Source organism: Symsagittifera roscoffensis, chromosome 7 (genome assembly GCF_963678635.1).
Source record: "Symsagittifera roscoffensis chromosome 7, txSymRosc1.1, whole genome shotgun sequence".
Lineage (NCBI taxonomy): Eukaryota > Metazoa > Xenacoelomorpha > Acoela > Convolutidae > Symsagittifera > Symsagittifera roscoffensis.
The window spans coordinates 52,007,566-52,034,304 of NC_087068.1; the positions used below are offsets into that span (position 1 = coordinate 52,007,566).

Genomic DNA, 26,739 nt, shown 5'->3' on the forward strand with positions numbered 1-26,739 from the left:
ATTTATAAATAAGCCAAAAACTTGGCGCAAGCTAGCCACAAGAACCAGTCGGTAATGTCCTTGAGACAAATTGCTCTTTTTGGCGGTCAGCCTTAATCAAGGCTGAACCAAATTAGAACCAAAAAACAGTTTAAAACGGTCAAATGGGGCTATAGCCCCTCGGGTCTACATGTTTTAAGGTCTGCGTATGGAGGGACTCGAACCCGATTGACTGGCGTCAGAGACTTGTCTCTATGCCGCTCGGCCAACTATGATTATTTTATATGCATTTATACTCTTGTTTTATATGCATCTATACTCTACTTTTGCATTGCAACATCCTCCCCCCCCCCCCTGAAGAAGGAAGAACCGGACTACTTTTGCATTGCAACATCCTCCCCCCCCCCCTGAAGAAGGAAGAACCGGAGCGAGCTTAACGCTCGGCCGAGTGATTTCACGGGTTGCGGTCTTAACAAGGGCGGATCGGGCGCAACCGTCCTAACCGTAGTTTAGCTTGACGATTCGGGCGAGAGGGTAGTACCCACGCGAACTATCGGGCTCAATCACCCACACGAGATCGCCTGTTTTAAGAGTGAAGTCAGAACATATTCTCGAAGCCAACGAGACCTAATCGCGTTAGCATATGACTGCGCTCGCACGTACCTTTTCTTGTGATCGAAGTGCTCCCCAGGTAAAAGCGATGTTGTCCAAGCAAAAAATTGTTTGGGGTTAACGCTTCTAACTCACGTGAATCAGTACTAACGGGAGTGATTGGCCTCGAATTGAAAGCCTGCTCAACTAAGCAGAGTGTTATTCCTAACACCTCTTCGGTGACTCGCCTACTGACTAGTATATCGTAAAGCACGCGCTTCACGCTTCGGAAGAGGCGCTCCCAGGAGCCGCTATGATGGGGTGCGCCAGTCGGGTTAAATTTCCAAGTAACACCTTTGTGTGCAAAAATGGTCGGGTCCATGCCATTCCAGCTCTTGATGCAGGCAAGTAATTCCTTTTCCGCACCAACGAAGTTCGTGCCGTTATCCGAACAGTTCGTGCTTGGTGTACCACGACGCACAATGAGCCGTTCAATGCCCATGACACAAGAACTGGTGTCCAGAGATGGTACAATCTCAAGGTGTACAGCCCTGGTGGTGAAGTAAGTAAAAAGAAGTCCCCAGATTTTTTCAGTGCTTCTGCGAACCGGAACGTAAATTGGTCCAAAGTAATCCACAGCCGTATGATTAAATGTTGTTTGCTAATATCCGAGACGTTCGACAGGTAAATCGGACATAATTGGCTGGTTGGTGCTTGCTTTGCGTTTACGGCATGTTACACATTGATTTTCGATAGACCGAAATAGTCGACGCAACCCAAGTATTGCATATTTCATATTTAAAACGGAGCGCATGAAATCTAAGCCTTGATAAAAACTGCTTGTGGTGGAGGCTGCGGGCCAACAAACGAACTAGGGTATGTCGGGCGTCGAGTAATATTGGGTGCTGAGTATCAAACTTGGTATTCACCAAGCGCACGATCCGTCCGTTGGAACGAATGATACCAGCGGGATCGATAGATGGCGAGTATGTGGCAATTTTACTACTATTCTTAATAGGTTTGCCAGTGGTGAGTGTTTTTAACTCAACGGGGAAAGATTCCATCTGAGCAAGATGAATCAGTTTGCTTTCTGCAATATCAAGTTCAGTGGGGTCGGTGATTCGTAAGTCCTTACCACGAAAATGCTTATGTGAAGGCAACATCCTCAACATAAAAGCGTCTACTCGTTTATATCTCGTAAGGGAACTGAACCTTTACCAATTGAACCCGTGTTCGGGATGTTTGATGGATGTGACATCGGTGACGAAGGAAGATGATGTCTCCAAGCAATTATCAACATCACAAGAAGGACCCTTCAAACGAAATTTATTGATTACACGTTCGTCGGTTATGAACGACCAATCAGTAGTCCTGAGAATGCTCGGACCAATAACCCAGCTGCTATCCTTGAGGGCTTCCGAAGAAATCCCCCGCGTACCGGTATCAGCTGGATTATCGATGCTCAGAACATGGTGCAAAACTCTAGTACTATCTGTCCACATGTAGACATGATTATTAGAGACAGTAAGGGCGGTCAGTATATCATCCTTCAGTCGTGTGGCGAGCAGAGCAGCTTCAATCTCTAGCTTCGGTATAGATAGCGCTTTCATGGGCGCAACGCGAGCTTTACCAAAGATGAAGGATATTTGAGTTTTGTGCGAACTCGAGAGTCGCGCACGCAAAAATCCAACCGCACAGAAAACGTCCTGCGAGCTATCACCGAACATGTGGAGCTCAATTTGATCCACCGGCTCTGTGAAAAAACAACGGGGAATAGTCAATTGCCCTAAGAGAGGGAGACCGGAGTGCCACTCGAGAAACTTATCTCTTATGTCCTCCGGCAATTCGTCGTCCCAACTTTGGCCACTGATTTTCCGAATATCTTTAAGTAAAAGACGGGCCCTAACTGTGTATGGAGCTACTAACCGAACGGGGTCAAACACAGAAGAGACGAAACTCAAGACGGTTCGTTGAGTTATTGCCTTATCGAGAGGACGATCCACGCCTCTGCTGACAACCAATGTGTCTTATACATGGTCCCACCTAAGACCTAAGACGTGCGATGATTGTTCGGCACCGTTACAAATTTCCTTGATGGGTGAAGACGAGGTTTCGCAATCCTCGGGGTTCATTGCTGAAGTAATTTCATCAGCATTACTGACAAATTTAGTCAAATTAAATCCTCCCAACTTTAGTAAGGAAACCAAATCGCGACTAATTTTAATTTTATGGGTAACGTTCTCGAACAAATCCAAGTAATCGTCCATGTAAAGTTTTTCATTTACGACTGAGGCGGCCTCAGGTTATATGAGCATATTATCAGTTACTGTTTTTCCCAACGCGAAATTGGCGCACGTAGGCGAATCCCGTGCACCGAATATATGGCGAGTGTACTGGTGAACTACCACATAGGAAGTGGTATCCTCCCGATACAAAAAACGGAAGGAAACTTGATCGCGGGCGAGGACTCCTACCTTGAGGAACATACCCTCTATATACGCGGAGCCGGCGTACTTGTGTTGACGGAATCGCAAAAAAAACAAAAATTAAATTTTGGAGTAGGCCCGGATTGTGCCAGTCGGTCATGTCTGGAGGTTTGACCTTGAGAAACACGTAATTTTGGAGTGAAGTTTTAATTTTGGAAATTTCGAATGGAGCCTGTCATGCTCAGTTTTCTCGAACCAACTGAAAAGGCAAAAGTGAAAAATCAGAACGTCCGAATTAACAATAGCGGGAAACTACTCAAGAAAAAGGCAGGAAATTGCTATTCGCAATTTCTCGATACGAAATAATAAGAGGGTAGAGCTGTCTTATCCCGAAAACAGGAGAGTAGAACACAGACTTGAGAAAGGACGATTATTCAAACGGAACAGAGTGAACACTCAATGGAAGAGAGGACAACTCAAGTGTCCCGATGGTTCATGCAGAAACTTTGATTCTTGAGACAGAACTTACTTCTGTGGTTAAAACTAATTAGCATCAAACTTATTTAGTTATATTATTTGATTCTCGAGCTGCTTATCTTTTAGTAACTCTTCATACTCAAGTGCATCGACATGTGAGTTCTCAATTTAAATTTCTCGAGTGTATTTTATGACAGTTATGTTGAGATAAGGCGAGTTTTAGGTTGATCCATCTGAAATGGATCAAAGTTCCACTGTCTAATAAAAAGTAACTAAGCGGATTGTTCCGACCCGGTTTTTAACGGCGTTCATGTATTTTGGGTATTTCGAGACCTAAGTATGGGGACGTTTTTATTTCTAGAGTGGGGGGTATTTTGGTAGTGGCCTTTAAGCTGTAACGGGTTCCAGTCTCATGTCGCAAGCGAACCGAATTGGCTCCGACCGTTCTTGAGGTAGAAAAACACAAGAGATAGTGTCCCTGACTCTTGAGCCAATGGTTATAGGGCCTATTTTTCTTAAGCCTCATGTGTGACTACAGTAGACGAATGTTACATAGTGTTTTTATGGCGCTCCTGGGTGTTTTTACGACATCATGACTACGGAGTCGAACCCACTTGACACAGCTCCGGGCTACATGCCCATTCTAGAGTACCGGTGGTACGGTTCAGCGGGAACGTGTAAACCTTCCGGTTGTACCGTGATAGCTTTTTAGGAAAACTCAAGAAAACTTCCTGGTACGCTCTCCGAACGAGGCTTAGCTAACCGAGTGAAGGGGGGCAACTAGGGGGACAAAAACACGAGCAAAAAAGAATACAAAAAGGAACAAAAACCATAAAACGAAAAAAGACAGTGACTTTGATACCAAATCAGTTGGATCAAACCTTTGTATTAATTAAATAGTATACACATACTGTTTTATAAAACCGATCGTTTCGATCAATCTAGCAATTTAAACCAGTGACTTCAGTAAGGTGCCCGATTGGGGGGCGTTATTAAGGGTTTTCAGGTAGATTGCGACCCAACCGGACTACTAGGAGACTTGACTGGAAAGGGTGACCAGTCGAGTGGGAAAGTGGTTCACAAGGATCGAAACGGACCACTAGGAGACTTGATTGGAAGAGGTGACCAGTCGAGTGGGAAAGTGGTTCTGCTGTCAAGTGCAGAACAGAGACAACCAGCACAGGACCACTACAAGAGGACGCACAGGGGTGTTCTCAAGTCGAACAACGGGTATCGTTAGAATCCACATTACATTATAGGAAATAAGTGTAAAATTGGATAAGCGGAGCCCCATTGTTTTGAGGCAGTTTTTACTCAAGCAGGCCTGAAAACCGGTCTACGGTTTTCTCTCGAGAGGTTTAGCACCCGGCGCTTAAGGGATTTTTCGGCTTAAGAGGGGGGCTAAAGAGGGGGAGGTTAGTAGGGGGGCTGGTTAGGTTAGAGGTTGGCGGTTGTAAATAGTAAAAAGGGGGGAAATTAGAGTAACTAATTAATCGACATCGTTGATTTAGTTACATTAGCCATCAACACGCGTTGGTAACAATAGGTGGATATCCAAAATTTAACTCCAGTTAAGATTGGTACGCTGGTTGGATTGGTAGGGGGGAACGGATATAGACAGTTTTTGTGATACCCCATAAGATCGCTAGTGGGGGGAGGAAAACGCGTGGCAGTTAGGTACCAGACATTTTTTTTCGACAGAAGGTCGACATTTGTCTCCTTTGAATTTTAGGTTGGTTGATTTCTCTGTTTTATTATTTTTTCTTGTTTAAAAAATTTTTATTTATTTATTGTTGCATTTTGGTGAGGATTTGCGATTGGTTTTTATACGAACAGGTGATCACAAGATACCTGCGCACAGGTTTTGGTTTCAAGTTGCTTGGAACATAGAAAAAGAGGTAATTCAAAAAGGGGGTTAGCATTTGGCCATTAAGAGAGGGTTTTTGGGATTTTCACTAGAGCTTGAGTGGTGGTACAAGGTACAGTGAATCAAGAAGTCCCTACAACGAAGAGGAAAAAGATCCGATATCCAGACACTCAGTGACGAGTCTTGGGACAGTACCGAAGAAGTCTTGGGACATTGCAGTCTGGGGACAGTCTTGGGGCAACACAGTCTTGGGACAGTGCAGCCTTGGGGCAGTCTTGGACCAGAGCAGTCTTGGTACAAAACAGTCTTGGGCCATTGGTCTTGGGACGTTAGTCTTGGGACGTTGGTCTTGGGACATTAGTCTTGGGACGTTGGTCTTGGGCCATTGGTCTTGGGACGTTAGTCTTGGGACATTAGTCTTGGGACATTAGTCTTGGGACGTTGGTCTTGGGCCATTGGTCTTGGGACGTTAGTCTTGGGACGTTGGTCTTGGGCCATTGGTCTTGGGACATTAGTCTTGGGCCATTGGTCTTGGGACATTAGTCTTGGGACGTTGGTCTTGGGCCATTGGTCTTGGGACGTTAGTCTTGGGACATTAGTCTTGGGCCATTGGTCTTGGGACGTTGGTCTTGGGCCATTGGACTTGGGACATTAGTCTTGGGACGTTAGTCTTGGGACATTGGTCTCGGGACGTTAGTCTTGGGACGTTGGTCTTGGGACGTTGGTCTAGGAACGTTGGTCTTGGGACATTGGTCTGAGGATACAAATAAGAAGTACTGGGACAACACTGAATAGTCTTGGGACGGTAGAGAGAAAGTCTTGGAACAGTATTAGGAAGGGGGTACTACAAGAGTACTAAGTTAGGTTGAAGTAACCAATTATAACAACACATTCCCTATCCTAACCTAACACATAAAAGTTTTCAAGAGTTTAAAAAAAAATTGTTTTTAGCGAATTGTCAATTTCTTTTTACTTAGAGTTTTAACCTTAGAGTAGAAATTTTGTAGATAATAATACTGTAAATAATAACAATTGTAAATAATGAGGCGGAGCAGAGTACCGGTAGCTGAAAAAAGATCTACCGAAGCAAAGACAAAGTATAATTCGTCGCTACGCAAAACAACATCAATGGGTCCGAAGATAACAAAGAAGAGCTTTTCAATTAATATGGTCAGCACAAGGAGTACAACGGAGAACAGAGCACAAGAGGGCACGGAAGGGGAACGAGTAGAACCCACCATCGAGATTGATCTAGAGACACCCGATCAAAGTGTGGATGAATGAAACAGGGAAAATGGCGACGGAGTCAACCCCAATGCCCAAAGCAGAAGAACCGAACCCGAATCCCATAGAGTTCTCACCAATAGACAATGTGGAAGATGCAATAGGCAACACCGAGGAAACGGTGAAAGAAGACTCTCAAGTAAAAAAGACATCTTTTACAGAAAAGTTGGCGATGATGGTCGGATTAAAAACGAAAGAAAACATGACCGAAGAGCCAAAAGCTGAAAGAGCGCGAACCTTTGGGACAGTGAGCACGAAGACGACAGAAGCCAATCCAAGAGAGGAACAAACTAAAGCAGAGGCTACGGCCAAAGACAGACCGATGGCTGACCATGAAGAGGCTACGATTGAGCTGGGTGACTTGATGGCGAAACTGAATCAGATTGACAAAAAACTAAAGCACAGCGAAGAGGACAGAGAAGTGATAAGAAAAGAGTTAAGATACAACAAACACGAGTATCTAGATAGTTACTTTAACCTGGCCAAGGCAACAGATGAGGGACTCAAGGAGATGTCAGATAAGGTAGACGCCACCAATGAAGAACGAGATAAGAACATCAAAAAAGATATACAACAGTTGAAAAACCGATATGATGATGTCAACAGCCAATTAGGTGGCCTGGAAAAGAGAATGGACACTATGGGCAAGAATCAGGCCGAAAGTTCGAGTGCAATACAGGCGAAATTGGATGCAATCTTGAGAAATTCTACCTCACAAGAAAGACCGGCAGCGGATCGCACGCAAGGCACCAGAGTTGACTTTGTGGAACCACAAAGGAACAAACGGCAATCGACACCGTTGCCCTTAACCCGGGACACGGTGAGCATAGCACCAACAGCTACTAAAACGATCATGAAGAATGGAACGTCAAGTACAACGACTGGTCCGGGGGACTCAACAGCTAACAGCAACGCAGGTCCGGATGCTATGACATGGGCAAGCACTTGGGAAATGATGAATAGAACCCTAGAGGCCTTCGCCACGAGGAACACTGACTCGAATGATAGAAGAGAGGGAAAATCCAGAAAAACAATCAAAAAGCCAAAAGAATTCAAAGATGACTCTGATGGATGCATTGATACTTGCTTGGAAGTGATGAGATTACACCTAGAACAGGACAACTTGAACGATGAAAGACAAGCATGCACAGCCATACTCAGCAATTTAGAAGGCACAGCTTTAAAATGCGTGGTTGCGAAGAAAGAAGAAGAACGCGATACCGCGGACAAAATCTTTGAAATACTGTTGAATAGATTCGGCTCAGGCATGAAGGGTCATCAAGCGATGATGCGATTTGAAAAAAGGAGACAGAGAGATGACGAATCGATAGAAAGGTTCCTAGATGATCTCGAGAGCTTGAGAAGGAGGAGTGACCCAGAAGAATCTACCAATAGAAGAAACTTCAGCATAGCCTCAAAGTTCATTGATGGGGTAAAAAGTGATGACTTGAGAACGATGTTAGTAACGTATTACACATTGTCGAAAGATAATGCGCCAACTCCAGAAGAGATGAGGCAGAAGTCAAGGGAGTACATGCTGATGAAACCCAAGAAATACTCGTACTCAGACAACAGAAACACCCAAGGGGGGAGTCAGCCACAGAGGTCGCCATGGTACAAGCCCAGAGATGACATGGACAAACGCAGGTCGTGTGCTAACTGCGGGTCAGTTGATCATCATGTGGCGGATTGCACGACATACAAACAGGGCATGAAGAGTTTGGGATATGCACCTGATGAGGAAGATATGAGTCAAATGGAAGAACACGAGTTCTATAGCGGCTTGATCACCAAAATAGGAGCAAGATGCTTCTTCTGCAACCAAGAAGGGCACTTCAGGATGGACTGTCCGTTGTTTTGGGAAGCGGTCAAGAATCAGAGTCATCCGAAACACAAGTTGGCGCTAGCAGCGGTGCAGAACCAGAGAAACAGACAAGGTGAATTTGAGACGAAGAAACTTGAGGGACCAAATGTGGAGCTACCAACGAAATCAATGAAAACTGTAACACAATGTGGTAGTGCAGCAGAGGCCACGGCGAAGAAAGCCCCAGAAATAGATTACGAAAAGACGGCAGCGGAGGCCATCAACAAAGTGAAGCAGGATCTGGCAGCGAAAGAAATAGAACAACGACTAAAGCAGGAGATCGAAAAGCAGAATTTCAACGAAGCATTAGCTGGATCGAATCCAGCACCAGAGGCTGTATCGGGCTCGACAAAGACTGGAAATTGTAACACTGTAAAGATGGTGACAGGAAAACCATTCGGCATATCAAAAATCGGGGCTAGAATAATGTCGATAATCACAGTGGGCGGCCACGAGGTAACGGGAAACTTGAGCGAACCGAGCGACCAGACAATAATGCACATTGATCTGTACGCAGATTACTTGAGTTTAATAAGTCTACAATCGACTTCTAGAGCATTGAGAGCACTACTCACGCGAGGGGGTAGCAAGTCGGTACGTGTTGATAACAGATACACAGAAGCTTATGGTCCACATGAGGTGATGTTGAATATAGATGGAATCAACATCTATACCAAAACAATGATAACATGTGATGAAGACCTAATTGGGCAAATCTACGTAGGGAAGGAAGAGTTAAAGGTGAGATCGATTGGACACTGCGCCATGCTTGAAGAAGATGCGATGCACATCGGGACAGAGGCAGATGTGACAGGGCACGTGCTAGACATAAGTGGCAAGAAGACTCAGTTACGTGGGTTACTTGATACGGGAGCGGTCTTGAGTGTCATACCAATCGAAACTTGGGAACAAATGGGCTTCAACAAAGATGACTTGATAGATTCGAGAATACGGTTATCGGCTGCGAACAAAGGGGCCCTGCGCGTGTTGGGCAGAACGCCGATAATAGCGCTCAATCTGGGGGAACGTAACCTGTGGATGAGTTTTCTTGTAGTAGAAAACCTAGATGAGTCCGACCAATTTATTTTAGGCAGAGACTTCATCAGAAACTTTGATGTAGCGATTGATCTAAACAACGCAATGTTCAGGATACGGAACCCGAATAGGAGGTACGCAATCAAACCGGTAAATTTAATAATGGCAAATGAAAGCAAAGCACCGGTGTTCTTGAGTAGGAGGGTGAGGCTAAAGGCAAATGAAGCGGCAATCGTAGGCTTGTGGATGAAAAATTACAATGAATTAAGTGACAATAAGCAAGTGTGTATAGTTCCGAATCCTAATAGTCAAAGTGCTGCTGTTTTAGGAAGATCCTTCTCGATAACGAAGAGCGGCCTCTGCGTCAGTGTCTTGTTGAATACCCTTGATATACCGATCACGATACAGAGAGGGAGGAAACTGGGATATGCTTTACCGGTTAAAACTCGATATGAAACAATTGAGAACTCGAAACAGAATGAAGTTGTTGATTGTCCCAATCACAGGGACAAAATTTGTATCTTGAGACAATTGCAGAAAATAAAAGATTCTTCAGGTCTTATTAAATCACTTAAGTCAGAAACGGACGATGGGCTGTCGAGCTGTTCAAACTTTCCAGAGCGACCCACACTAGATGAAATGCAAACTGATAAACCGGTTCTGCCGGAGATTGAACACTTGAGGGGCAAACTGGAAGATGAACAGCTCGAAGCCATCAGAGCGGAACGAGGAAGTTTTTTCGAAGCACAAAGCGGATATCGGGTGTTGTAATTTCGTTGAGCATGAAATAGAACTCGAGGAGAATGCGGTACCGCACAGGGAGGGGGCGAGGCGCATGACCCCGCACAAATCAGAGGCGTGTAGAAAAGAGATCGAAACGTTACTAGAGTATGACATGATAGAACCATCCAAGTCACCGTGGGAGTGTGGAGTAGTGATGGCCAAAAAGAAAGGCGACCAGTTGAGGTTTTGTTGTGACTTTCGATACCTGAACTCCGTCACGGTGAAGGATGCCTATCCCATACCTAGGATTGATGAGAGCCTCTCGAAGTTAGGTGATGCAAAATTTTTTACGACTCTTGATTTAGGCTCGGCCTTTTGGCAGGTACCACTACGGAAGCAGGACAGGGACAAGACAGGGTTTGCCTGCGAGTTGGGTCTGTTTCAGTGGAAACGGATGCCGTTTGGACTTTGCAATGCCACAGCCACGTTTCAGCGATTGATGGCACACGCGCTGATAGTCGTGACAAAGAAGTATGGCAATCTGGTAATGTGCTACGTGGATGACGTGGTAATAGCAACGCCAACACTAGAAGACCACATTGAGAGACTGGACGAGGTGTTCGCGTGCATGAAAAGATCGGGGCTAAAGTGTAAACCATCAAAGTGCGAGATACTCAAGGACTCAATAAAATACTTGGGCAGGATGGTAGACAAGCACGGCATCAGACCTGATCCAGACGCCGTGGAAGCAGTCCTAACCTGGAAGTCACCGAAGACGGAACACCAGTTGATGAGCTTCCTGGGCTTCGCTAACTACTACAGAGAGTTCATCAAAGGCTATGCGGACAAGGTGTACCCGATGCAACAATTGATGAGGCACAAGGGCAAGAAGTTCACATGGAACAACGCAGCAGAAGAGTCATTCAAGAGGATAAAGAAAGAGCTATGCGAGGCACCAGTACTAGGGATGCCGACTGAGAAGGGGATGTACGTGCTGGACACGGATGCATCGGTAGTTGCGATTTCAGGAATTCTCCATCAGGAACAAGAATGGAATGGGAAGACAGTCTTGAGACCATTAGCGTACGGGAGCAAAGTCCTAAGTGACACAGAAATGAAGTAGGGAGCACCGAAAGCAGAGATGTTCGCAGTGGTCACCTTTGTCGAGAAATACAGGGCATACCTAGGCAGTGAGCCCTTCAAGCTGCGAGTCGACAATCGAGCACTAAGCTGGCTGAAAACGTACTCAATGGACCAAAGTTACATTGGGAGGTGGATAGTTCGCCTAGACGGATACAACATGATAATTGAGCATAGAACACGAGATAAACATCAAAATGCTGACAGCTTGAAAAAGAAGACGGAGTTCTACGAGAGACAAGAACAAAGAGAGGCGGAAAGACCTGAGATCAAAGATGGCTTCTCCTTCATGGACAAGGAAACGTACGACAGTCTTCCACTCACGAGATGGCTGGACAAATCAGGCAAACCGATTGAAGATCATCCGGAATTACCTAAAGAACATCCAGAAAAGACCATCTTGAAGAAAAGCAGAAGGATTCCGGTAGAGATAATGCTCAAGTCCAAGATCGTGAGGGAAACGCTCAAGGCAAAAGGTTATGATCTCGATCAGGTAGAAGCGGGAACTGCCCGAATAGATGAAGATTTAATGAGGCTGCTTGAGAAACTATCAGATGACAAACCCGTGATCCAAGAGAAGGGTCAAAGGGAACCGGAAGTCACCATACTTCGGAAACAAGAAACAGTGAACAATACTGACCTCTCAACAGGGAGCGTCGCTGATAGCAAGGACGTCGTGCGGTCACTAGTTGACAAAATCCACGAGGACGTTCTCGAACAGACCAAGGTTAGGAAAAAGAAAGTGGCGTTCAAAGAAGAGGCTGAACACCTGGGACTAGATCAAGAGTCCGGGGAGTGGTCCAGGTTCATGGAAGAAGAAGAAACCGGAGAAGGGAAATTGTCCGGGGAGCATGAAGAATGGGATAAAGACTCGGATGAGAGCAGTGAAGACCAGGATAGTCTGTGCATGATATTGGCGGAAGAGAAGATAAGACAACACGACAGGGAGTTACAGACGGATCCATCTTCAGGAACGTACAATCTGGACATACAAGAGGTACGAGGTGGTGAAGAACTTGAGAAAATTGCGGTTTCAAGAAAGCCATTCAGGGAACTGTCGTGCAACTCGAACGTCAGAACGAATCTGGTACCAGAAGACGACATGAAAATCGTGAAAAGGATGATATGCGTGAAACTGAGTGATGACATCCACAACCCTGGTGAGATGAATGGACAGATCATGGCGCTAAAGGAGCATGTCAAGGCGAGATATAGGCTGTCAGACCTAATAAGAGCCCAGAAGAATGACAAAATGACAAGTAATCTCTCCAAATGGATCCAGTCGGGGGTCAGGGAGAAGGGGGAACTTGAGGAAGACAGCTACAAGATCTTGAGCCAGTTCTACAAAGAAAAGAAAGACTTACTTTATCACACAGCTGATGGGGTGGTAGCGTGCAAGAGGAGAGATGAGGAAAAGGTATTACACAAACACAACCTCATCATACTACCACAATTGTACCAAACGGAGGTGCTTTTCAGATCACACGACCAGATGGGCCACCAGGGGATAGATAAAGTACAACAAAGGATACTTCATAGGTTTGATTGGCCGGGCATGAGAAAAGCTTGCGAGAGATGGGTGAATGCCTGCCTAGCATGCCTTCAAGTAAAAGACCCTAGAAAGATGAAGTTTCCCCTCAAGTCTGTCGAGAGTTTGGAATTCAATGAAGTGGTGCAGATAGACCATCAGAAAATCTGCATGACGGAGTCGGGTTATAACCAAATAATAGTTATAATAGATCACTTCACAAAGTTGGCGGAAGCGGTCCCGTGCCAAACAGCCTCGGCCGAGGAGACATGTGATCAATTGATAACGCATTGGATATCGCGGTATGGTTGTCCAATGACTTTCCAGTCGGACAACGGCAAAGCTTTTGTGGGGGACTTGATGAGGAGATCGCACATTGCTCAAGCACACTCGACGACCTATCATCCACAGACCAATGGGTTGGTAGAGAGACAGAACAGGACACTGGTCAACATGTTAAGGGTGTACTGCTCAAGATACATGACGGACTGGGACAAATACCTGCCACAGGTAGTAGGAGCCTACAACAGTACACATCACTCAACGACGGGCATCAGTCCTTTCATGATGTTGACGGGCAGGGAGAGGGCGATGCCTCTAACATTCTTCTACCCAGAATACGAGGGGAAGAGGACGTCGCCTCAGGCATACGTGAAGGAAGCGATCAAAAGACAACAAGAGCTAAACGAGCTATGCAGGAGGAACACGGCGCAAGCGCAAATGAGACAACGCAAGAAATATGACGAAAAAATATTACAAGCAAAACCATATGAAGTGGGCCAGTACGTGTGGGTCTTCCAAAATGTCATACCGCCCAAGGGAACAAAGAAACTACTCAAGAAGTGGAGGGGACCATTCATGAAAACGGAAGTACATCAGCAAGGACGGTTCTACCGCTTGAGTACTGGGCGGCAGCACATTACGAAAATCTGAAGCCTCACGTCCCGTCCCCGGAAGACTGGTGCCTACCGAAAGACATGGAGGGTCTCGAGTACCTGGTGGTAGAACCAGCGTGTTAAGTGAATGAGAAGGGCACCAGGGAGAAAAATGATGGCAATGAAAACTTGAGCTTGGACGACAATGAAAAGATAGAGGTGGAGTCTGAAACAGGATCGTTTGCAGAAGAAGACTGGAACGACCCGGAGCAAGATGAGGTGCCGAAGTGGATGGAGCCAGATCGACCAATATCACCGGGAACCAGAACTGGCAATCGTAAACGGACGGGTATGAGATACAACAGATACGGGGATGACTTCTTGATTGACAAGATACAGCCAGACCAATTGGGCGAGGAGTTACTGAGTGCAGGCGAACTGGAAGCCGAAGAGGAATGGCAGGTCATTGATGATGGAGGACACTATCCGCAGGGAGATTACTCGACACCAGAAATGGAGACGGACCTCGAACAGAGCGAGATAGAGAGGAGGGCGAACACGAACTTGAGGATACTAGAGTGGATACGCGACGTCAAAGACGAAGGCCATGGAGGACAGAGTATCCAGCAAGTCGACGTGTCAGCGGAAAAACACAAGAAGTCAGAAGACCCTCTCTTCGGCTGGACGGCGACAGACAGGCCGCTGGACATTCCACCGGACAATTCAGACCCGACAACATCGACGGGGACGTCGATAAATATTTTTGTCCGGGGAGTGGGGGTAGGACTTACCCACACCGAAAATTTGATGATAAAGAAGCTCAAGGAAGTGAGAGAAACAAGCGAATTAGAACTGGAAGAAAAGGAGCCAGAGCCTAACATAGGCCGGAATTTCAAAACGAAATTTGAAATACCCAATCAGTACTCGGAAAACATCATGATAACAGATAGTGACTTCATCCTGTCAAACAGAACGAGCGCGATCTGCATCACGGCAGACATGAGTTTCAAATCAAGACTGGAAGCTGACTTCAAGAGAGAATACCAGAACGTAGAGTTTCTGTTCAGACAGAGACCAGGACTGGGAGGGATGGCAGCGCTCCCACCATCAGTAGCACAAGTCCCGGGGAAATACCTGTGCTTCCTAGTGACGAGGGTCAATGACAGGAACACAATTGATCCCGAGCACGTGATGTTGGCACTAACAAGACTACAAGACTTCATGATTGAAAGAGGGATAACAGAGGTCTCAATGCCGGTGTATGACCCAAACAGGGGAAAACTGAGCCCAAGGGAATTGTACGCTATCCTACATGTAGTCTTTGCAGAAACTGAGATAGTGGTGTATCTTCATAAGAAGTACTACTTGAGCATCGCCTGAGTCGGGTACACGGGGGTGTCGAGTCGGGTGTGAGGGAGGAGTCTTGAGCTAGGTACTGGGGTACAAAACAGGTAAGGGATCTTAGGGGTGATTGGCATGACAATTATTATTTTAAATGATTGATGGTGCTAAAACATAAAATGTATCTGCAGGTTTTTAGAATATTTCAATTGAACTATTTTAGTAGGGCGAAAAGGAAAGGGTTTTTAATCATAAAAGTAATGAGGTTTTCTGGTTAGGGACAGAGCTTGTCAGTCTAAAAATCGGGTGTTATTTTCAGATTGATTTGTTGAACTCACGTTGACTACTCATCTATATTCAATTGAAGGAAGAAAACTCAAGCTGCTCAAACTCAAGTTGCTCAGGTGAAACTCAAGTTGCTCAGGTGAAAATCAAGTTGCTAATACTCAAGGACCCAATTGAAATCACAGAAATGGCAGATCGATTCTGGAAGTCCATGCTATCGGCTCTGAAAAGCCCACACTTGACGAATTGTACAGGCGGCTGAGGGACCTGGATTATACTCAAGTGGACGAGAGAATGGCAGTGATGCTGAATGCCATCCTCCAATTGGAGGAACAGGGCGAATGTCGGGAGTCTGCGACGGAGGCGGTTTTGATGGTAGGCTACACCACTGATGGAGTGTCCAATCAAGAACAAACCAGATGGCTGTCCTGGAACGTGGATGGAGCGATAAGGGGGTTCGATTTGGCGAGGAACCCTGGCCTGAACAACAATACGGAGTATGGCGCGGGGGAATTCCCACTGCCGATTAGACCATCAGTCAGGTCCACGAGCCAGAGTACGAGTAAAGTACCATCGATGACACGGGCACAGCAGACGGGGGAAGCTTATCAGGACGTCAGTGCCATGAAGAGAGAACTCGAGAGAACCCAGCGGGAAAGAAACAAGGCGAACCTCGACCGGGATCAAGCGGTGCTTGAGAGGGACCAAGCGCGGAGAGAACTGGACATGATGAGAGCTGAACGGCTACAGGCAGAAAGGGAGCGGGAGAATGCCGCGAATTGTGAGCAGCTGAAGCAGGCTCTCGAGAGAGATCAGGCAAAACTTGAGAGGATCCAGCGACAACAACGCGAGCTCGATATGCAGAAAGGGGCTAGGCCCAAAGAACGGGTAGTGACTGTCTCAAGGCCAGAGTCACGCATGGAGGTAGATGAAGCTCCTAGGTCGAAGGGACGATTCAACCTCGATCGTGCGGCTCAGGAACATATGAACGAGGGGCTGGAGGTATGTATCCCACCCGAATCAGCGTCCTCCCTGCGCGGCATGGAGACTCAAGTAAAACGACCATTAATGGACGTCGCGCTGCCTGGATATACGCCGAGTTCGACCCCGGGTAGTAGTCAGGTGAGTGGCAGCTCGTCACGATTGAAAGAGTTGCAAGAGCGGCTACAGCTGAGGAGTCGCGAGGGTTCGGCAAGAGCGGACTTACCCTCGACGTGGGGGGAGCAACCTGTCAGGAGTGTGGTGATCTCAAGCTACAAGAAGAACACGGAAGGGAGATATCACAAGCACAATCGGATAGACTGGAACGCGGCGCAGAGGGAGAGGAGAGATTGCTTCCACGACGCGACTTGGGTGGAGTACTTCACGCATCCGCGAGTGCCTGAAGGCGTGGTTCACTTGATCATTGGGGACAGCTTGCTGCGGGTGCTGACCCGGATCCAGTCCCATTGGCAAACGGGAATCTTGAGCTTCGCCGAAGCCGCAACGCCGCAGATGTTAGCGACACTTGAGATGTTAGGGATGGTGAGTGCATACACGGTCACCCTGATGGTTGGGACGAATGATGTGTCCAGGGGGGAAGCAAGGAAGGTGACAAGGCTGCACGAAAAGATGAGCTGCATTCTCGAGGAAATACGGATCCAAATGGATCCGGCCATTCTCACGGTATGTACTGTTCCCTACAACATGGGAGCGGATCAACATGCAGTGGAGATGAACACAAAAGTGCGAGGCCTGAACGAAGCAATCAGGAAGGTACATCAAAGGAGTGTCCTTCCCCTTAGGCTACTGGACGTGGCTGAACAAATGGAGCTATCCTCTTTCCCTGACGATGCATCCGCGGATGGCATTCACTTTGATAGGCCCAGAGGGGTGGAGTGGTTGAACAACGTCTTCCAAAGACACAAATGTGCGCTAGAGGCAGAATTGCTGGAGACAGCACAGGTCACGTTCGGACCACCTCCAAACCCACCCTTCTTCAACCCGAGGTCTTTGTCCAGTCGCTTAGGCGAGAGAGCCGATTCTAGAGACAGTTCGAAGAATAGCCGGACCAAGTTACCGAGCACCACACCCATGGAAGCTGATGAAGCGATATCAGCAACTCCTCAAGGGTCGATAATATCCTCAGTGGTGGTTGCGGAGAAGAAGAGGTCAGAGAAGCCACTGGAGACCAGCAGGTCGAAACATGAGGAGAAGGTCAAGGAACTGGATCTGGAGGATCTGGAATGTAGGCAGGAGCTAGCGAGAGCTTTGGGTCTGGAACAGGTGTCACACGAAGACTTGGGGAGACACCAGTGCGTGGACTGGTTGAAGGCTCATGAAACACATTTCTCGAGAGCGAAGTTGATGGAGACTGCGGATCTGACTGGAATTCCCACAAAATCGGTGATGGGACCGATTAATTACAGACCTCTCAAGTCATTAGGGAGCCCGGGATTGGTGGTGGAGCCTCCCAAGCACCGAACCAGCATTGCCAGAATTAGAGTGGCCACTCCAGCACAATTGAGAGTGGTAGACAAACTGATGAACCCGAGAGAAATGGAGTTACCAGACGCCGCATATGAAGGCACAAGACTAGCCAACGACCCCCGATATGGGAAACCCTGCGGGCAGACGCAGCTGGCCAAAACCCTGGCAGTTTACGACAGAGCAGATCCAGCTGCAGCAAGGGTGGTCATCGTAGCAGGATCAGATTTTGAAGGAACGTCTCCCAAGTTGTTCTGGCCAGAGACCCTGATATATGCCTTGCCGGGAGCGGAGCTAAACCAGATGTTGACCCTGGTGGTGGCAATGAAGTCAGAAATGCCCTGCGAACCTGAGTTACTACTGTTTGCAGGGATGAACGATCATCTGCATGCAACGGGATTTCTTGAGCAGCTCAAGGGTGGTGAGCCCACGCCAAAGAGGATCTGGGAGGCCATCCAGACCTTATTTGCGGCCATAAATGAAATACAAGAGAATGTTGCCTCAAGATTCGGCTCCAAGACAAAAGTGGCGTTCACAACGTCCCCCGGGTACTCGAGCATGCCGCTCGCTCTGCAGTTTGTGTACGCGATCTTGATCTTGATCGCAGAGGGGAATGGGTGGCGTGTCCTGATGGCAGCTCCCAACCGAGAATTGGAACCGACGAACTTGAGACTGCGCAGATCAGAACTCGCGGTGGCATGGCGGATGTCTCCCATGCGTTGAGAGGCTTTTACGAGTTGGCCGACATCCTCATCGTACTAGACGAGGTCCTCTTGTTGGAGATATCCAACTTCGCCAGGCAACTCAAGCTCAGCCCGATTATAAGGGATGATCATCCAGTGGTGGCTCACCTGACGGCTAGTCTGTGGTTTCGGGACATGGAGTTGACCATCACGAGCTCAACCAGCAGATCTAGAGGGCCCAACAACGAAAAGAAGAACGTGGCCGCATCGGAGAAGCAACTAGAGTCGATGGTGCATCGGTTGGCACAAGAGGGAGGCAAGTGGCCCTTCTTGACACCAAGACTGGAAAACGCCACGGAGAAAACAAGAGAAGATGCGCCGCTTCTGGTGAAGCAGATCTGGGATTTTCTTGAGGAGCAACTGGGAATAGCTGAGAAGAAGGAGATGACGGTTGGCAGGTTCGTCACAGCAGCCAATGAGGTCACGATTGGAGGATTCTGGAGGGAGCATGCGAGAGGTGAGCTAAGGACGAGGAGGGATCATGAGATTCTCGAGTTCTTGAGTCCTTGTTGGGGAAAAGAGTTCCTGACCGAGGTGTACAGTGCGAAGGAGACTATCTTCAAAGCATTCATACAGGAGGTATTGAACATGCCTATCAGTCTGTTGCTGGCGCTGTACCTGGTTTACCCGAGGCACTTGTTTAATATGGGCCCAGCATACATGTTCAGTCGTGGCGTGGATACCCTCAGAATAGACGGGTACTTGACGTTAGTGCTTCTGACCCACGGTGAGCTGGCGTCATTTCACCGATTGATGAGGTACGGGGAGCCCCTGTCGATGGGAAGAACACACTCGAGTATTGAGACCTACTCGTACAAGTGTGCGGCAGGACTAAAAACGCTGCTAGTGCAGTACCTGTTGATGCAAAACAGGCACCTGACTGGTGAAGCAAAGAGCCCGAAGACAAGAGAAGAATGGAGAAGAGCGAATGCAGGCATGCCCCTATTGACGGACCTATGCCTGGCCATGAGATCGGACCCCATGGGGATGATCCGGGGGCTGGGGGAGGTCGTGACCTGTATCTATGGACCGGCCGTCACGTTTGCGTTCCCAGACCCTCTGGTGACGGCTTATCGATACTCTGTGACCCACGTGAGCCTCATAAGCGTATTAGATGGAACGACAATTAACTGGTGTCAGCAAGAGGTGCTAAGGGCACAGATGAGCAACACGGTGCTCTTTGGAAAGGTGAAGGATCCGGAGTTGATCGTGTACAGTTTCCGAGGACAACTGCAATGCCGGATGGGAGGCAAGCGCGAGGGCCCCATCGAAACTTACCCCAAGTTCTGGAACTTGAATCCCTTGACAGCCAATGGGCGAGAAATCTTGAGAGTTCCTGCATGGACGAAAAGCTTCAAGCTAGTGAAAAAGGAGCTAGAGGCGATATTGGAGAAAGAGGTCCTGCCAGCGAGCATTCCTGAGTTCCCCATAGTGAGGAGAATGACCCTGGGGATGAACAATTCCCTGGTAGTCCCGTCCCCTTACGCGAGAACCACAACCGAAGAACGGCAGAAGGAGTTTACCGACGGCTGGGATCCGCTCTTCATCGGCTACACTGCAGCGATTTATTTCCATACCAGCGATGCGAAGATAAATTCATGGATAACTCAAGCCAAGAAAATGAGAGGTTCGATGCCCCCGAAATTCGAGGTGCGAGATGCCTTGAGAATACCTGAGCGGGCAAGTCTAGAGAACCAGTTATGGGACGACGGCAGGATGATAGTTAATGAAGGGCATATCGCACTGAAAGCAGACGAGATGCTGTTTGCCACAAGGAGATACCGGGCACCTTACGGACTAGAGCAGGTGGAAAGGAATCAGGAAGGAAAAAAGCTGGATGCAGCAGGTCCATTGTACGTGGCACTGACAGAGCACAAGGGGACGAATCCAACGACACCATCACCCCTTTCGGTGGACACCCCTGGGGATAAAAGGAGTGGCACCGTAGAAGATCGATTCAAGAGGATTCTTGAGAGAAGAGAAGCAGAGTCGGGAGACGAGAGCATGGATGAAACTCTCAGTGAGGCAGGAGAAGATATGGAGGTGGGAAACACACCGGAGCAGAAGCCAGCGGAGGAGGAGTTCACTGCGCAGGAACTGTTGAAGGATCTGAGTGAAGAAAACTGGGCAGACACCCCCACGCCACCTCTGACCTCATCCCCCCGCAAGGACCCAGAGATGTCATTGACGAGCGAGAATCCCAACATGGGGATGATCTTCTTGAGTGCAGAGAGAAGGGAGAAGAATACCTTCGAGGGAAACAGAGACGCCTTCCTGGGCACTCTGGACAAAGATGCTTGGCAAGAATTCTTGAGCGATTTCAATCGAGAGGTGGATGAAGACACCACATTGGACAATTTTAAAGAGGAACTGTGGGACACAGTGGTGAAGTTCGGTGAACCTGTCCTGATGGGGACGGGTTTAGAGGAGAAAGCTAGAGGAGAACTGCTGAGCAAGATGGTCGAGTTGAGGAAAACATCAAAAAAGACCAGAGAAGACAAATGTAAAGACAGCTCTAATCCGAAATAGAAAACTGACAATAAAATAATTAAATATACAAGGGGGGATAAGGTGGGAACTAGTAATATGATTAAAAGTACTAATATCCTTAAGGCTCGAGCAGGGGGAGGCAAGAGTTGGTTGGAGAGAAGGAAGTTGAATCAGTGATGATAACGACGACGCCCCCGAATAAAGACGTGAGGTCTCGCAAGAGGAAGAGAGACGTGGAGGGATTGGGCAGTCCTTCAGCTGACGCGGTCTCGGAAAAGGACTTGAGGGAGATGGCCCCCATGGTTCTGGCGCGATGGAAGACGGCAGCCTACAAGAGTAGCTATGAACCGAGGAAACTGCTCGACATAGAAAAAGAAATGGAAAACCCCACTAGCTCAGTGACGGAGGAAGATTTCAAACCTCAGAGAATAAAAATGAAGCTAGGTTCGACGAGCGGGCAGACCTGGGAGGTGGACGTCGGCAAAGAATGGGTCTCAAGTGAACATCAGGCTATTGGGAAACAAGTGACCAGCGATCCTCTTGAGAAGAATAAAACCAGAAATACCTCCCGACCGTGGTGGATAGCCCTTGGGACATTGAAAGAAATGGAAGACTGCTTGAAGAAATTGAACAGTGGAGTAGCCCGCAAACGACACAGTTAGGCCACACAGCAGAAGGCTGAGGTTAACAAGATAGAATTGGCGAACCAGCTGAAGAGATCCTGGCAAAACTTATTGAAGGATCATTTTGAAGAGGCTATGAGGACACCCTCATCGGCACCGCCGCTGATGGCGAATCCCTTTATCAGGACTGCAGGACAACTGATGTTCGCGTGGAGCCTGTTGGGGATAGAGCTGGAGACACTGACTTCGTACGATAAGTTGAAGCTGGGAGGCAAAAATCTAGAGATATATCGAATGCTGATGCAGCACGTAGCCAGGGACAACTCAGGCTTGAGTCTGGTAAGAAGGAAAGATGCAACCTGTTTCTTGAGATGGACGATGTCGATGATGACTGACAGCACCATCCTAGCATGTCATCAGAAAGCAGTTGGAAGCAAGACGCTGGAAAGGAGAGTCTCCACAGTCATCCTGAATGTGTACCAGAGTACTGGAATAGAGAGGGAGGATGGTTCTAGGCAATCTCTGGAGAGCCATAGGAAGTTAGATGAGATACGAAGGTTCTACAACAAGAAGTTTGAGGAGAAACACGACGTTCACCGCAACCTGGCTTCGTCAGGGGAGTACTTAAAACTCAACAAAAAGAGAGAGTACCAGTATGTTTCTGGAGTGATGGGAATGGCGTACAACCCCTTCTTGGACTTGGAAGCCGGAGGTGCTCACAGAAACTATGAGGTGGCGGAGCTACTGAAGTTCTGGACAGAGAAGATAATGGAGATAGACACTGTGGAGAGAGAGAGACCTAGCCTGGGTCTGATTCTCGAGAGAACGCCGGAAGTGATAAGTGTGCCACGCTCAAATAAAAGAGTGGAACTAAAAATGGGCAACGGGAATGGCGTGTTGACCACGAATCTGGAAGTGGTATGGAAATTACTCAGACCCTCCTGGTGTCCACATCCCCATGCGAGCCTGATTGAGGCGGTCACTGAGCGAGTGAGATTGGCACCGACAGAGGATGAGGATTTGGCGACCTTGAGTATAGTACATAGACTGATCCTGCCTCAAATGAAAGAGTCGAGTGAGGTGACGAGTGGAACAGGGTCGGTGAAGAGGATGGAGCCGGGCAGTTGTCTTGATTCGACATGTGGCAACGGCGAGCATACTTGTGATGGACAATCATGCGTCAGGATACAATCTTTCCAGAAAGAGGACCTCATCACCTGGTTTGAGGATATCACTGAAAGGGAGAAGAGCGAGATACAGATAGTGGCTGAATGTTACACGAGTACCACCGTGAACCTAGCGACAGCCTTGGGATTTTTCTCAAGAATGTGTAGTCTCCAGTCACTGGAGAGGCTAGAGTCAGAACACCACCTGGTGACCGCGTTGAGCGTGGAATCATGGCCCGGAGTGTTACAAGTGAACCAGAAGCACATCAAGAGTTGGAAAATTGGACTCGAGGCGGAGATGGGATTTCCCATGAGCGAAGCCTATGGATTGCCTCTGAATGCGAAATCCTTAGTGGGGTCAGTGTTGGCTAACCTATGTGGAAGCCACTATCCACTACACATGGCGATGGTGGAGGTGTCCAGCCAGAGGGTATTGATAGACAAGGCCTTCTCAGTGCCCAAGTGCGTGAGACTAGCTCGGATGTCACATCATTCACACAAGCTGTTGGGGAAGATCCGAGGAGCAGTACCGAAGGAACAAAGAGACGACTTGAGTGAAATCTGGGGTGAAGAACTTCTAGGCTTGGAGAACGAAAACACAAGTGATCACGGAAGGCAAAACGTGGTGGGGAAACCCGCAATAGGTACTCCAAGCTCGGAAGAAGTCGACGTGATACACGAGAAAATGATGGAACTTGAGCCTCTCCTGGAAGCCTCGGGAGAACGCAATCTTAGAAGCATCGACCTCACGCATGGGGATTGTCCATGCCACTGTCTGGCGCAGACAGTGTGGTACCCAGAACGCGCCAATCTCTGTCTGATTTGGGACATAGAAGAGATTAAGTCGTTGGGACTACCGGAGCATCGACAAAAGGTGACCATCTTGGTGGTGAGCACGATGCTGGCTCTACGATGGATTGAAGAAAACGTAGCGAAGTATAGAGAATCGAGAACGCCAACAGCTGATTCGATTCATGCGATAGATTACAGCAGGAGACTTGAGTTATTCGAGACCGCATGCAAGGTATTCGCCATACCAGTGGAGATCAGACATATATGGAGCCGCCTGAGATTCTTTCCTTGGTTTCGTACCACATATAACATCCTGGTTATATGTGGTAACAAAGGACCACATGAGGAAACATCAAAAGGAATATCGACAACTCCAAGTCGAGATAGGACCAGATGCCTTCAAGAGACCTCTGCTAACCCATCGAAATGCGATCACGACGGGGTGGAAAAGAGTGGGCAGAGTATCCAGAGACAATTCTAGAGCGAGGGAATCAATACTAGAGGAGGAACTGGCGAAGAATGTAAGCATGAGTCTTCACAATTCCTTCTGCTTGAACCGGGAGTCGAAGGTAAAGAGCTTACCAAGTCAATTGAAGAGGTTGCAAGAGCAGAGGGAGTGGATGCGATCCTACGAACAGCTGAAGGCCTGGGAGGAAATTGTGATCAGCTCCGATGACGAAGAGGCACTGTTGGAACAAATTACAGTGTCAAGAACACCGGTGTCGGGCACCTCGAAGGCGAAGAATACGAGGTGAGCCGGTGGCTCGAAAGGAAAAATTCTAGAGTCTTGAGTCTTGAGAGGGAGGGGGCTCGAGGGTGAACTCGGATGAAATCTGGGTTCACGAAAAAGAAATTTTAGACGAATAAGATATTGTTATTAATATGATAGATCTATTATATAAATCAAAATGATGCATGACAATTTCCTGACTGAATAGGACAAAAGAAGTTTTAAAATTACCAGCTTAAAAAGCGGGGATTCATGGGTGCAGGTGTATGCAGATTTTGATTGCTGTTTAGCGATAGTGTGAAAATTTTATGTGGTTGTGAATTTTGGAAGGTAGATAAACTTAAGTCCGATGCAAACTTCTGTAAATGACCACTGGCACTGTATCTTGAGCAACACTCGGTTCTCTGGGACTCACTGGCAGATGACAACACACGATGGGGACATCGATCTCGAGTCCGGGGAGTATGTGCCAGTCGGTCATGTCTGGAGGTTTGACCTTGAGAAACACGTAATTTTGGAGTGAAGTTTTAATTTTGGAAATTTCGAATGGAGCCTGTCATGCTCAGTTTTCTCGAACCAACTGAAAAGGCAAAAGTGAAAAATCAGAACGTCCGAATTAACAATAGCGGGAAACTACTCAAGAAAAAGGCAGGAAATTGCTATTCGCAATTTCTCGATACGAAATAATAAGAGGGTAGAGCTGTCTTATCCCGAAAACAGGAGAATAGAACACAGACTTGAGAAAGGACGATTATTCAAACGGAACAGAGTGAACACTCAATGGAAGAGAGGACAACTCAAGTGTCCCGATGGTTCATGCAGAAACTTTGATTCTTGAGACAGAACTTACTTCTGTGGTTAAAACTAATTAGCATCAAACTTATTTAGTTGTATTATTTGATTCTCGAGCTGCTTATCTTTTAGTAACTCCTCATACTCAAGTGCATCGACATGTGAGTTCTCAATTTAAATTTCTCGACTGTATTTTATGACAGTTATGTTGAGATAAGGCGAGTTTTAGGTTGATCCATCTGAAATGGATCAAAGTTCCACTGTCTAATAAAAAGTAACTAAGCGGATTGTTCCGACCCGGTTTTTAACGGCGTTCATGTATTTTGGGTATTTCGAGACCTAAGTATGGGACGTTTTTATTTCTAGAGTGGGGGGGGGGGGGGGTATTTTGGTAGTGGCCTTTAGGCTGTAACGGGTTCAAGTCTCATGTCGCAAGCGAACCGAATTGGCTCCGACCGTTCTTGAGGTAGAAAAACACAAGAGATAGTGTCCCTGACTCTTGAGCCAATGGTTATAGGGCCTATTTTTCTTAAGCCTCATGTGTGACTACAGTAGACGAATGTTACAGACCCACCAATAAGGACTTATTTAAGGATGTGCCGTGAAACTTAGAAGCCCCATTAAGGACTCCACGCACCTTACCCGGCTTATTCGGATTTACGACGGGATGGTGCGGAAGACACCACTCGTGATTGGTACGCTTACGTGGATCATGCGGTTCGACGGTAACGACAACGCCTTTGCTATTGTAGTCTCTAATTGTGTCTGCGTATCTTTCGCGCAGTTCAGGGTCTTTACCTAACCTTCTCTCCAATGTTTTGAATTGGGCGAGTGACGAGTAATAGTTGTTTGGTAGACTGACATTACTATCAATCCAAAGCATAGGCACAATGTATCTTTCGCCATTGTGAACGGTTTCAGAATTTAGGATGGATGAAGCACCATAAGATGGATGGACGGGCGTCGAGTTGTTTGAAAGCACCATAAGATTCTAACTCGTACCAGGATTTTATCTTGTCGGTCAGAGAACAATCTTCAACAACACACTTGAAGCACGAAGAAGTAGAATTAACGGACGAAGGTAACGGACCACTTATGACCCAACCTATCGGTAGGCGAACGGAACCCGGTGAATTTTTATCATCTCCCAAGATGAACTCAATGGGTCTAACGCCGTGGTAGTAGTCTTGTCCTATAATAATTTCAACGTTCTCATAAGTTTTTTGAGTGGGCTTAATAGGTACTAATTGTGGATAGTTATTCTGCAAATCAGCAATATTGATTAATTCGGAACCAATCCGAACTTTGTCTTTAACAAATGCACAGAGAGAAAATACGAAATCACTACTATTCGGCTCGGAGGAAACTGTAAATTGACCCTCTGAGTCTCAACAACGGTGGTTGAGTTGAAACCACTAATTGACAAGTTAACGGGCTCCCCTACTAAGCCGAGACGGTTAACGAGTGACGAAGACACCCAGGAGTGAGTCGATGCACTATCACAAAGAACCAACGTCAGGAG

General features: G+C 47.3%; 1 protein-coding gene across 2 annotated transcripts in view; it reads left to right on the forward strand.

The window, feature by feature from the left end:
* Positions 1–10,081: 10,081 nt before the first annotated feature.
* The window catches only part of LOC134851356 (uncharacterized), a 303,739-nt gene continuing 287,081 nt past the window's right edge, over positions 10,082–26,739 (forward strand). For both annotated transcript variants that reach the window (XM_063867402.1, XM_063867401.1), the window contains exon 1: positions 10,082–10,091. The gene's annotated coding sequence lies outside the window, so the exon portion shown is untranslated. The remainder of the gene's footprint in view (positions 10,092–26,739) is intronic.